Source organism: Pan troglodytes, chromosome 22, assembly GCF_028858775.2.
Source record: "Pan troglodytes isolate AG18354 chromosome 22, NHGRI_mPanTro3-v2.0_pri, whole genome shotgun sequence".
Taxonomy (NCBI): Eukaryota; Metazoa; Chordata; class Mammalia; order Primates; family Hominidae; genus Pan; species Pan troglodytes.
The window spans coordinates 2,943,528-2,957,400 of NC_072420.2; the positions used below are offsets into that span (position 1 = coordinate 2,943,528).

At 46.4% G+C, this 13,873-nt stretch overlaps 1 protein-coding gene and 1 long non-coding RNA gene across 2 annotated transcripts in view; one reads left to right on the forward strand and one right to left on the reverse strand.

Annotated features, from left to right (window-relative positions):
* The window catches only part of LOC104004643 (protein FRG1B-like), a 52,703-nt gene extending 50,006 nt beyond the window's left edge, over positions 1–2,697 (forward strand). The window contains exon 7 of the mRNA XM_063803429.1: positions 1,421–2,697. The gene's annotated coding sequence lies outside the window, so the exon portion shown is untranslated. The remainder of the gene's footprint in view (positions 1–1,420) is intronic.
* Positions 2,698–3,604: 907 nt separating this feature from the next.
* On the reverse strand, positions 3,605–6,322 carry LOC134809222 (uncharacterized). The gene is made up of 2 exons (XR_010154398.1): positions 6,187–6,322; positions 3,605–5,370 (listed from the first exon to the last, which is right to left on the reverse strand). It is a non-coding gene; the product is annotated as an uncharacterized LOC134809222 (long non-coding RNA).
* Between the last annotated feature and the right edge of the window lie 7,551 nt (positions 6,323–13,873).

Consider the following 13,873-nt stretch of genomic DNA (forward strand, 5'->3'; position numbering starts at 1 on the left):
TGGTTTGGCTCACACCCTCTGAGGGCTTAGGCAGGGTTCCTGATGGATCCCTCACTGTGGCCAGAGACGGAGGGCTCTGTTTCACCATAGGGCACCGGAAGAGGACTGGTGCGTGGGAAGACCAGGTAATCATAATGGTAGTAATAATAGTGGTAATAATACTGTTTTATACATTGTATATGTCATAAGGATTTTAAGTTTCATCTAACATAATTGTTGTAAAAATGTCCCCAGTTTGTTTTGTCCTATTTACTTGGTGTGGAAATGTGTAAGAATGTACGTTTTAGGTACGTTAGGTTTATTCCTTTTTATATAGTTTCTGTTTGCAATTTTGATTTTAGAAGACATTCATTCATTCTCAAGGTCATAAAACACAGGTACATCTAATTTTCTTTTCTTTTCTCTCTCTCTCTCTCTCTCTCTTTTTTTTTTTTTTTACATTTAATACTGGAATTAACTTTTATGTAAGGTGTGGGACCAGGACTCAATTCTATCATTTTATATTCTCAAATCATTACCCAATATTTTAACATCATAAATGGAAAAATTGCTCTGTTTTGTGGGTTTAAAATATTACCGTTACTAGATAAAATTACACTCAATTTCTGTGTTTTTGTTTCTCTTTCATTAATGTGTTTATTTTTGTGCCATTTCAAATTTGTTTAATTTTGAATAGTAATAACAATCTTAAATATGTTATAGTAAATTTTATAAAATTGGCTCTCGTGTGTGTTCAATATGTGGATTTAAAAATCACATTTTCTTGTTCGAAAATATTTTTCTTGGAATTTTTATTGGAATTTGAGCATATTTTTAAATGATTTACAGCAAACTAAAGAGTTAATATTATTGAGTCCTCTCATCCAGAATGTGACATGCAAATTTCTCAAACCTCCTTTAATGCCATTTTGTCAAAATTAATATGTTAAATCAATATAAATTAGTATAAATGAGTATAACTAATGATTAAAATAAAATAATGTGTTTGGCTCCACGTTTCTGTCTTCTGCCTTCTATCACTGATGTTTTTTATTCCTATCCTTGTTGTTTTCTACAGTTTCTTTTATTATGTCTTTTTCTGTCTTGTGATGTGAAAACTATATGACACATTGTAATGTTTTAATTTTTCTAATTTTTTGCTCTTAATTTTAACTAATTTTATTTTTTAGAGAAGTGCAGGTTCACAGCTAAACGGAGCAGAGAGTAAAGACTTCTCATATGTCCCTTTCCCCACACACAGCCTCCCCACTACAGCTTCCTGCCTCACAGGAGCACACCTGTGACAACCAGGAACCTACCTTGACCCTTCATTATCACTCAAAGCTTACAGTGCACATTCATACTTATTTACTCTTCACATTGTACTTTCTGAGTCATGACAAAAGTATAATGGCAATATGATATTATTCACCCCTAACAGGAGATGATCTATCAAGCCACAAAAAAATACATGGAGGAAACTTAAATGCATATTGCTAAAAGAAGAAGCCAATCCGAAAAGTCTACGTACTGTTCGATTCCAATTATATGACGTTCTGGAAACGTTGAAACTATGGGAACAGTAGAAAGATCAGTGGTTGCCATGGACCAAGGGGAAGGAAGAGATGGATACACAGAGAACAGAGAAACTTCACGGCAGTAAAACCATTCTGTATGATACTGTAATGGTAGATATATACATTTGTAAAAATCTATCTTAACTTTTAATCTTTTAAATTACGTTTGTTCTTTTTTTTTTTGATGGAATCTTGCTCTGTCGCAAGGCAGGAGTGCAGTGGCACGATCTCGGCTTACTGCAACCTCCACCTCCCGGGTTCAAGAGATTCTCCTGCCTCAGCCTCCCAAGTAGCAGGGACAACAGGTGACCGCCACTGCGCCCGGCTAATTTTTGTATTTTTAGTAGAGACTGGGTTCACCATCTTGGCCAGGCTGGTCTCGAACTCCTGACCTTGTGATCCACCTGCCTTGGCCTCCCAAAGTGCTGGGATTACAGGCGTCAGACACCACACCTGGCCGTTTTTGTTTTAAGAACTTCAGACAAGCTGGGTGCAGTGGCTCAAGCCTGTAATGGCTGCACTTTTGGAGTCTGAAGTGGCTGGATTGCTTCAGCCCCAGAGTTCAAGACCAGCTGGGCAACATAGTGAGATCCCGTCTCTACAACAAAAGTATTAAAAAAAAATAGCCAGGCATAGTGCTGCATGCCTGTAGTCCCAGCCACTCAGGAGGCTGTGGTAGAAAAATAACTTGACCCAGCAGTTTGAGGCTGCAGTGAGCTATCATCATGCCACTGCACTCTGGCCTGGGCGACAGAGCGAAACCCCATCTCAAAACAAAGAACAACCAAAAACCAACAAGCATACTCAGAGATATTGTGGGTTTGGTTCCAGACAACTTCAATAAGGCAAATGTTACAACCAAAAACCTACAAGCATACTCAGAGATATTGTGGGTTTGGTTCCAGACAACTTCAAGAAGGCAAATGTTACAACCAAAAATCTACAAGCACACCTGAGAGTTAGTGTGGGTTTGGTTCCAGACCACTGCAATAAGGCAAATGTTACAACCAAAAACTTACAAGCACACCTCAGAAATATTGTGGGTTTGGTTCCAGACCACTGCAATAAGGCAACTGTTACAATCAAGTTAGTTGCATAAACATTTTGTTTCCCAGTGCTTATTAAAGTTATGCTTAAACTATATTGTAGTCTAATGAGTATTTAATTATTAATTAGCAATTAATAGCATGTCTGAAAAACTGTGTACATACCTTAAGTTAAAATACATCAGTGCTAAAAAATGCGAATGAATATCTGAGCCTCACCAAGTCATAATCTTTTTGCTGGTGAGGGTCTTGCCTCTATATTGATGACTGCTGGCTAATCAGTGTGGGGGCTGCCGAAGGTTGGGTGCCTGTGTCAATTTCTTCAAACAATGAAGTTTGTTCCTTTCACAAAAGATTTCCCTGTAGCATGTGATGCTGTTTGACAGCATTTTATTAACAGTAGAACTTTTTTCAAAATTGGAGTAAACCCTCTCAAACCCTGCTGCTGCTTTATCAACTAGGTTTATGGAATATTCTAAATCCTTAGTTGTCATTTCAACAATGTTTGTAGCATCTCCACCTGGATTAGATTCCATCTCAAGAAAATATTTTCTTTGCTCGTCCATAAGAAGCAACTCCCTATTTGTTCAAGTTTCATCATGAGTTTACAGCAATTTCATCTCACCTTAAGGCCCTAATTCTAATTCTAGTTGTCTTGCGATTTCTACCACATCTGCAGGGACTTCTCCACTGACATCCTGAGCCCTCAAAGTCATCCATGAGGGCTGGAATCAACTTCTTCCAAACTCCTGTTAATGTTAATATTTCAACCTCCTCCCATCAATCACAAATGTCCTTAATTGCATTTAAGGATTGCTATTAAGGACATTTGTGATTCACGGGAGGAGGTTCAAATATCATGAAAGGATTAATGGTGAATCCTTTCCAAAAGGTTTTCAATTCAGCTTATCCAGATTCATCAAAGAAATCACTATCTATGATAGCTATACCTTTACAAAATGCAATTATTAATTAATAAAAACACTTGAAAGTCAAAACCACTCCTTGATCCACAGGCTGAAGGTAAATATTGTATTAGCAGCCATGAAAATAACATTAATTTCCAAGTACCTCTCCATCTAAGCTTCTGGGTAGCTAGGTGAATTGTCAATAAGCAGCAATCTTTTTTTTCCTTTTTCCTTTTCTTTCCTTTTATTTTATTTTATTATTATTATTTTTTTGACATAGTTTCGCTCTTGTTCCCCAGGCTGGAGTGCAGTGGTGTGGTCTCGGCTCACTGCCACCTCCGCCTCCAGAGTTCAAGCCATTCTTCTGCCTCAGCCTCCTGAGTAGCTGAAATTACAGGTATTACCACCATGCCCGGCTAATTTTTTTGTATTTTTATTAGAGATGGGGTTTCATCATTTTGGCCAGGCTGGTCTTGAACTCCTGACCTCAGGTGATCCTCGGCCTCCCAAAGTGCAGGGATTACAGGTGTGAGCCACTATGCCTGGCCAAGCAACAATCTTTTTAAAGGAATCACTTTTTTTTCTGAGCAGTAGGTCTCAATATTGGGATTAAAATATTCAGTAAACCATGCCATTAACAGATGTGCTGTCACCCAGACAGTGATGTTCCATTTCTAGAGCACAGAAAGAATAGATTTTGCATAATTCTTAAGGGCCCTGAGATTTTCAGAGTGGTCAATGAGCACTGGGCTGTAACTTAAAAGTCACCAGCTGCAGTGGTCCTCAAAGAGAGTCAGCCCATCCTTTGAAGTTTTGAAGCCAAGCATTGACTTCTCTCTAGCTATGAAAATTCTACATCTTCATTAAGCTTAATCATTTCTAGCTCTGGACTTCAAGTGAAAGACGTGAAAGTCTTCCTTTCATTTGAGTTCTTTGAGGCCACTGTGGTTACTAATTGGCACCACCGGTGGGTGTCACCCTCCTCCCTCCTCTATCGAGTTCACCCACAACAGGGCATGGGGAACGGCGCTTCCGACACCGCACATGCCCTGCGCGCCTGGGGCTCTCCCACAGGGGGATTTCGTGAGCCAGGCAGCAAGGGCCATCCCCCTGCTCCAGCCCAGCCAGGCTGCGCAGGCAGAAGGACTCTCCCAACCTGCCCGAGCATGTGGGGCTTTGTGTTCCCTGCCCTGGTTCCTCCGGAACTGGGGCTGTCCCATCCTCAGACTCCCTGGTGGCCTCCGCACCCCAACAAATGACAGGAAGACCAGAAACCGCTGCGCGAGGGCCTCCTGGGCGCGTGCTCATTTTGGGCCCCCTCAAGCTGAGTCACAGGGGCAAGGTGTGCTTGTGCCACCCACGTCCCACCAGAATCCGTGGTGGGGCTGGAGCCCCAGGTCGCCAGGGTGACGTGGGAACCCGAAGACGGGGCACCTCCACCTCCGGAGATCGCGACCCGAGGCCTCCGCGGCAAGCACAGATGCCAGCCATCCAGGCGCCTCCCAACCGCTCCAGGAGCCGAGGAGCTCGTCTGCACTCACCTCCAGCCTGTTAGATGAGCTCCTGTCAACCCCAGAGTTTCAGCAAAAGGCACAACATTTCCTAGATCCGGCGCCACTGGGGGAGCTGAAGGACGTGGAAGAGCCCGCTTTGCTGGAACCACTCCTCAGCCAGGATGAACACTGGGCTCTGCTGGAGGAGCAGGTTTGGGCGGGGTTGGGGCGGGGTGGGGGCAGAGCGGCGGCCTCTCTTTCGCGGTGAACCTCAGGCTTGGTATGGAGAGACGTGTCTTCCCTTCCAGCTGACCTGCCTAGGATCCCTGAGTTCCAGGTCCAGCGAGAGACTCCACACAGAGGAGGGCTGTCAAGAATGACAAGAAAGAATTCCTGAGCATCCTGGGGATCCCAGGGCCGGTCCAGGTACCCGGAAGCGGGCTGTCTACTGCGCATGCGCGGGTTTCCAGGCAGCAGCCTAGGTTTTCTAACTAGCCCAGGCGGAGCTCTCATTCCTTTTTCCCCCGCGTTCTTCAATCGGGTTGGCGGAGACCTCAGTCCGAGAAACACTGGGCCGGGGCAGAAGCCAGGCCAGTCCTTTCTGCGGCTCGACTCCTCTGTCTCTTCGCTCTCCATCACTTGCCAACCGTTGTCCCGCCAGCCTCCTTGCCAGCACCATGAAGCGCCTTGCAACTAAATGTAGACCCGAGACCGCGTGCAAACCGAGGTGCTGCCCTTTCCAGGCAAGACGGAAGGCAGGCAGAGATGAGGAAAGGAACGGAGACAAAGTGAGATGGAAGGATGGAGCTAGCAAAGAATGGGTGGAAGGAGGGACCCTGAAAGGGAGAGAAAGAGGGAGGGAGGGAGAAAGGGAGAAAAAAACCGGGGGAGGGAAGGAAGAACAGAGGGAAGGATGGACCGAGGGACAAAAGGAGCAAGAAACAGAGAACGGAAGGCAGAGAGAAAAACGGTCTTCTGCCTCCAGAACCAACAGGACCCAGCACTCCGGGAAAATGTAGGGTGCCCAGTGCGGGCTAAGTGCTGGGCCCACAGCCCCGTTGGCCGGTGGGGCGCTCAGCAGCCGTCTGGATCGCCAGCCTGGGTTACTTCATCCCAGAGCAATTCAGACCAATTCCGTTTCCGAATGAGCGAATTCCCCAGAGAGCAATGAGCCGAGACTCACCTGGTTGTCTGTTTTTCATCCACATGGTTCACAGATGACATATCCCCACGTTGAGCCCTGCAACAGAGCGCGAGGCGGATAGTCCCATCCACACAGGAGTCACACTTAGGCCAACTGAAGCGTGATTCTGGATTCCACGTTTCTTTGCCCTCTGCAAAGGTTCCTGTTGCTCAAGTTTCTGCCCTCTGAAAGCGTGACCATGTTGACTGTTTGTTTCCCGTGCTCTGTGGGGTCCCGGAAACTTCCAGGAATGCGTGGAAGACCACCATTGTGTCAGTGCTCTCCTTTCCGGTTTTCAAACAGGCTATATTGGAGACTCCCCATTTTGCAGGAAACAGGAATCCATCGTCAGGCCGTGATGCACGGGATGTTTCTTTTCTCTGTGGTTTCGCTCTCGTTGTCTACGTGAAAATGAACGAGATCCACACACCTGCATGTATGAGAATATCACAGCAACTGTGACACCCACGCGCTGGCAATAGAGTTGGCAGCCTGATCCCAGGACTAAGGTACTGATGGACATCCAGACTCACCCACCACAATCATTAGCAAACCCACTCCCAAATACACAGACACACATGGGCGCACGCGCGGGAACACAAGCACACACACAGACACAGAAAGACACAGACAGCTTGAAGGAGAGCAAGGGACAGAGGGATGGAGAGATAGAAACGGAAGGAGAGAGAAACAGCGATCGAGAGAGAGACACAGAGGAACCGGGGAGATTGAGAGAGAGCAAGGTGGAGAGGGAAGTAGAGAAAGGGAAAGGGTGAGGAAGCTAGAGAGGGAGAGCAACAGAGCTTTGGAGAGGGAGGCTCTATCTGGTAGACAGGGGCCCCTTTGGCCAGGGTAGGGTGGAGGGCGTCTGGGACGGGCTGGAACAGGGGGGCAGGGCCACCCACGCGGGAAAACCAACAGAGCCCTGAGACGTGTTTTTACTTGGATTGGTTGGTTGCTTTGGGGGTACGTTTCGTAGCCTCATTCCTTTGTTGGCTCCTCCCTGTCCTCTTGGTGCTGTGGGCCCTGAAAGTTGTAGAGCGCGCCCCTCACTTTGGCAGGAGCAGTGGCGCTGAGCGTGCCCACGGGTCGCGGCTTGGGTCTCTCTCGTTTTCCGTGTGGTGTGGCCATAGACAATGGCAGTGGCGCCTGGCTGGCCCAAGAGTCCAGTCCAACTACGCCCGCTTGATTCCAGGCGTCACCAGCAACCCGGGGCCACAAGGCTGGGATCAGGCACCTCAGAGCCACTTGCCCCTGGCCGGGCGGCTCTCCCTCTCTACGCCCAAGCACCACCAGTCACCGCGCTGCGCTTTCCGCTGACCTCCCAGAGCGTCCCGCTGTCGCCGGCAGCCAGACCACGTGCGAGACCGCCTAGGCACCAGAAGCCTCCCTCCTCTGCCAGGGCTCTGGACTCTCCAGGTGGCCACCCTCTCGCTGACACTCCAGGCCTTCCCCCGGCTCTCGAGCTCCAGAGCTTCCAACACCTGGGGCCCGCTCAGGAAGGGGTGTGCTCCGAGGCGTCAGGGCCCAGGGCCCACTGTCCTGGGGTCCCCTCCGGTCCTCCGCCTTGCCGCAGAAAAATTATTTTGGATTCCTTGCTGCCCCTCCTTCAAGGCCCCCTCTTGCCCCACACACCCACAGCCGCCAGGGCTGACCGGGGCGAACAGACGGCCCAGCCCCGCGGGCCATTTTTCTTACAACGCCTACACAATCGTCGCTTGTTCCGACAAGGACCCGCCGTGGCCAACGGGGCAGGAAGGCTCTGCTTTGCCCCACGCCAGCACTAGAGCCCCGGCAGCCTCACCCTGGGAAAGAGGGGCTGACGGACACCCAGACACACCCCACCACTACCACGAGCAAACCCACCCTGACACACACACGGATACACACGGGTGCACGCGGGCAGACACACACACACGGACACAGACACACCACACCCGGGCACACACACATGGGCACACAAAGACACAGACACAGATAGCTTGAAGGGAGACCACCCCTCATATTGTCTTATGCCCAATTTCTGCCTCCACTTCGACCCCTGACCTACTCGGTTATGTTATCTATAGATTACAGACATTGTATAGAAAAGCACTGTGAAAATCCCTGTCCCGTTTTTTTCTGATCTAATTACCGGTGCATGCAGCCCCCAGTCACGTACCCTCTGCTTCCACAATCCATCACGACCCTCTCACGCGGACCCCCTTAGAGTTGTAAGCCATTAAGAGGGACAGGAATTGCTCATTCAGAGAGCTAGGTTTTTGGAGACGTGAGTCTGTCGATGCTCCTAGCTGAATAAAGCCCCTCCTTCTACAACTCGGTGTCTGAGAGGTTTTGTTTGCAGCTCCTCCTGCTACAGAAGGAGAGCAAGGGAGAGAGCGATGGAGAAACAGAACCAGGAGAGAGAGAGACAGCGATAGAGAGAGAGAGACAGAGAAGGGGGGAGGAGAGAGAGAGAAGGGGGAAGAGAGAGCGCCACAGTAGAGCGCAAGGTGGAGTGGGAAGTAGAGAAAGGGAGAGGGTGAGGGAGTGGTAGAGTGACAGCAACAGAGCCTTGGAGAGGGAGGCTCTGCTCAGGTAGACAGGGCACCTTTCGGCAGGCCGGGGTGGGGTGGAGGGTGCTTGGGCCGGGCTAGAACAGGGTGTCAGGGCCCCCCACCCGGGAAAACCAACGGAGTCCTAAGACGTGTTTTATTTTCTTGAATTGGTTGGTTGCTTTGTGGGTGCCTTTCATAAGGTCCTTCCTTTGTTTGCTTCTTTCTGTCTCCTTGTTGCGGTGGGCCCCGAGATTTGTAGAGTGTGCTCGTTTGTCTGGAGGGAGCCGTGGTGCCAAGCTTGTCCATGGGGCGAGGCCTGGGTCTCTCTCCTCTCCTCAGGAACTGGAGTTCACAGGAAGTCAGTGGCATTGGGAAACCGGGTGCACAGGGACGGATTTCCTCGTGGCTGGCGAAGACAATGTCCTTCCCCTGGGGAAAGCAGCCCACGGGTTCAGGAGCGGAGGTCTTGGCTGGGGTCTGTGGGACCCACTGCCCCTGCCCGCCCCTTTCCCCGGCTTGGACGGTTGCAGCGTCGCTGGATGAATGAATAGAATTGCCTGGGAGTCCGGGGAGTGTGAAGACACCCGGGACCTCAGGGGACCCACGCCTGCGCCCTCGGGGTCAGTCCCATCCTGCCCGGGTTGGAGTCGGGCTCCTGGTGGGGTTGCCGCGAGTCAGAAGAGGTGGGATGCTGCTGCCTGGCGGTGCTGCAGTGGTGGATCTTCAGGAGGAGGTCCTGGGCTTCGGCTGGGGAGCGGGGGCGGTCAAGGGGAAGCAGAGTCGGGGGGGCGGTTGGGAAGCACGGAAACAAAAGGGGGAAAGAGGGAGAGAGCGGGAAGCCAAAAGCCTACCGTACCGGCTATTACCAGACGGAATCCCATCCAAGTACTAACCAGGAGCGACCCTGCTTAGCTTCAACAAATCAGAGGCGAGCGGGCGCATTCAGGGTGGTGTAGCCTAGACGCCAGCAGGGGCGCCTGGCTGCCCCAAGAGCCCGGCCCAGCAACACACGCACGACTCCAGGCGTCACCGCCATCCCAGGACCGCGGGTCTCGGATCCGGGACCCCCAGAGGCGCTCGCCGGTGCCCCCAGGCAGCTGTCTCCCTCTACACCCGAGCACCGCCGGCCTCCCAGAGCGTCCCGCCGTCACCGGCGGCCAGACCTGGCGCAGGACAAATGTGGTGCCGCCCTGCTGTTGCTGGGGGGCGCCGGAGGCCTCCGTCCCCTGCCCAGGCTTCCGGCTCTCGGGGCGGCCTCCTTTCAGCCCACGCTCCAGTCCTTCCGCGAGCTCCCGAGCTCCGGGGCTTCCACCACATCTGCCGGCTCAGGACGGGTCGTGCTCATCCCTTAACTTTGTAACTTTTTGTTGCTTCTATTTATATTTTATTGTGCTATGTCTTGAAATGTTGTAGTTATTACTTTTGATTGGATATTCTTTAGTATTCCTACTTTGAGTAAGAGTAGTTTGCACACCACACAGCTATAGTGTTATAATATTCTGTTTTGATTTGTATCCTATTAGCAGTGAGGATTTTTTTTTTACCTTTAGGTGATCATTCATTGCTCGTTAATGTCCTTTTCTTCCTGACTGAAGTACTCCCTTTAGCATTACTTTAGGACAGGTATGGTATTCATAAAATACTTCAGCTTTTGTTTGTCTGAAAAAGTCAGTATTTCTTTTTATTTGAAGAAAATTTTCACTGTATATTCTGTTCTAAGGTAAAAGTTTTTTTCCTTTAATACTTTAAATATTTATTGCTTCTCTCTCCTGGCCAGTATAGTTTCCACTGTAAAGTCTGCTGCCAGACGTGTTGGAGCTCCCCAGTATGTTATTTGTTCCTTTTCTCTTTCTTCGTTTAGAACTTTTCTGTATCTTTGACTTTTGGAAGATCTATTGAATGCTTTGAAGTAGTCTTTTTTGTGTTAAATCTTCTTAATGTTCTATAACATTTTTGTAGGTGGATATGGATATCTTTCTCTAGGTTTGGAAAGTTCTGTGTTATTATCCCTTTGAATAAATTTTTCTACCCCTGCCTCTTTCTCTACATCTTCTTGAAAACCAATAACTCTTAGAACTGTCTTTGTGAGGTTATTTTCTAGATCCTCCCCTGCCTCTTTCTCTACATCTTCTTTAAAACAAATAACTCTTAGATCTGTCTTTGTGAGGCTATTTTCTAGATCCTGTCCGCATGATTTGTTGTTTTTATTCTTTTTCTTTTTTCTCTTCTATGTATTTTCAAAGAGCCTGTCTTCAAGCTCACTATTTCTTCTGCTTGATCCATTCTGCTATTACATGGCTCTAATGCATTCTTCAGCATGCCAATTGCATTTTTCAGCTCAGAATTTCTGCTTTATTTGCTGTAACTATTTCAATCTCTTTGTTGAGTTTAGCTGATAAAATTTGGAATTTCTTTACTTTGCTATCTTAAATTTCTTTCAGTTTTTTTTTTTTTTAAATACAGCTATTTTGAATTCTCTGTCTGAAACATCACATATCTCTTTTTCTCCAGGATTTGTCCCCAGTGCCTTATTTAGTTCACTTGGTGAGGTCATGTTTTCCTGGATGGTGTTGATGCTAGTAGATGTTCTTCAGTGTCTGGACATTAAAATCTTGGGCATGCAGCACCATATGAGAGGTTTAAAAAATAAAATTTAAAGAGAGAAAAGGTGAGTATTTATTGTAGTCTTCATTGTCTGGGCTTATTTGTAGCTGTCTTTCATGGGAAGGCTTTTCACATATTTGAAAAGAGTTGGGTGTTGTGATCTAAGCCATATCTGCTTTATGGGGCACCTTATACCCAATAATGCTGTAATTCTTCCAGACTCAGAGAAGTACCTCCCTGACAGCCTTCAACAAGATCCAAGAGAATTTTCTGGATTACTAGCCAGAGACTCTTTTTCCCTACCCTTATTTTCTCTCAAAGATACAGAGTCTTTCTCTCTGTTCTAAGCCACCTAAAGCTGGGAGAAGAAAGACACAAGCACCCCTGGCCACCACCACTATGATGCCCTGGATCAGACCTGAAGCTAGCACAGCACGGGTCTTGCTGAAGTCCTGCTGCATGCACTTTCTGACGACTGCCTATGTTCACTCAAGGCCTTTGGTCTCTACAATTAGCAGTTGGCAAAGCCAGACAGGCCTGTGTTCTTTTCTTTAGGGCAGTGAGATCCCTCAGTCCCTGGCTGGGTCCAGAAGTGCCATTCAGAAGTCAGGGCTTTGGCCACTTTTTAATAGGGTTTTTTGTTTTTCTCTTGTAAATTTAAGTTCCTTATACTGAATATTAGATCTTTGTCAGATACATAGTTTGTAAATATTTTTCCTCATTCTATATGTTGTCTGTTCACTCTCTTGATAATTTCTTTTGCTGAGCAGAAGCTTTTAAGTTTAATTAGATCCCACTTGTCAATAGTTGTATTTGTTGTTTTTGATGTCTTATCATGAAATCTTTGCCTCTTTCTATGTCCAGGATGGTATTGTCTATGCTGTCTTCCAGGGCTTTTATAGTTTTGTGTTTTACATTTAAGTATTTAATCCATCTTGAGTGATTTTTGCTTATGGTATAAGGAAGAAGTCCAACTTCAATCTTCTGCATATCGCTAGCCAATTATCCCAGCACCATTTGTTGAATAGGGAATCTTTTCCCCATTGCTTGTTTTTGCCAGCTTTGTCAAAGATTAGATAGTTGTAGGTATGTGGTCTTACTTCTAACCTCTCTATTCTGTTCCACTGGTGTATGTGTCTGTTTTTGTACTAGTACCATGCTGTTTTGGTTACTATACTGCTGTAGTATAGTTTGAAGTCGGGTAATGTGATGCTTCAAGCTTTGTTCTTTTTGCTTAGGATTGCCTTGGCTACTTAGGTTCTTTCTTGGTTCTATATGAATTTTTGAATAGCTTTTTTCTACTTCCATGAAGCATGTCATTGGTAGTTTAATAGGAATAGCCTTGGGCAGAACAACCATTTAAATGATATTAATTATTTCTCTCCATTAACATGGAATGATTTTTCATTTATCTGTGTCTTCTCTGACTTCTTTGAGCAGTGTTATGTAATTTTCATTGTAGAGATTTTTCACCTCCCTGGTTAGCTGTATTCGTATGTACTTTATTCTTTTTGTGGAAATTGTGAATAAAATTGCCTCTCTGATTTGGCTCTTAGTTTGGCTTTTCTTGGTGTATAGGAATGCTAGCAAATTTCGTACATTGATTTTGTGTCCTGAAACTTTGTGGAAGTTGTTTATCAGCTTAAGGAGCTTTTGGGTCGCAACTATAGGGTTTAGATAGATAATTATGTTGTCTGCAAACAGACGTAGTTGGACTTCTCTTTCTATTTAAATACCCTTCGTTTCTTTCTCTTGTCAGATTGCTCCAGAAAGGACTTCTAATACTATGTTGAATAGGAGTGGTGAGAGAGGGCATCCTTGTCTTGTGCGTGTTTCAAGGAGGATGCTAGCAGATTTTGCCCATTTAGTATAATGTTGGCTGTGAGTTTGTCATAGGTGGCCTTTATTATTTTGAGGTATGTTCCTTTGATACCTCATTTATTGAGAATTTTTAACATGAAGCTTTGTTGAATTTTACTGAAAGCCTTTTCTACATCTATTGAGACAATCACGTGGTTCTTACCTTTAGTTTAATTTATGTTATGAATCACATTTTATTGATTTGCCCATGATGGACCAACCTTCCATTCCAGGGAAGAAGCTTACTTCATTATGGTGAATTAGCCTTTTGATGTGTTGCTAGATTCAGTTTGCAAGTATTTTGTTGTGGATTATTGAATGGATGTTCATCAAGGATACTGGCCTGAAGTTTTCTTCTTTTGTTGTGTCACTTCCAGGCTTTGGTATCAGGATGATTCTGGCTTCGTAGAACAAGTTGGGGAGGAGTCCCTCCTCCTCTATTTCTTGAAATAGTTTCAGTAGGACTGGTACTGGCTCTTCTTTGTACATCTGTTAAAATTTATTAATCTATCAGGTCCTGGGTTTTTTTGGGGGGGTGTTGATAGGCTATTTATTATGGATTCAATTTTTGGAGCTCATAATTTGTCTGCTCAGAGACTGAATTTCTTCCTGGTTCTGTCTTGAGAGAGTATATGTGTCCAGGAATTTATTAATCTCTTCTAATGTTTCTAATTTGTGTGTATAGA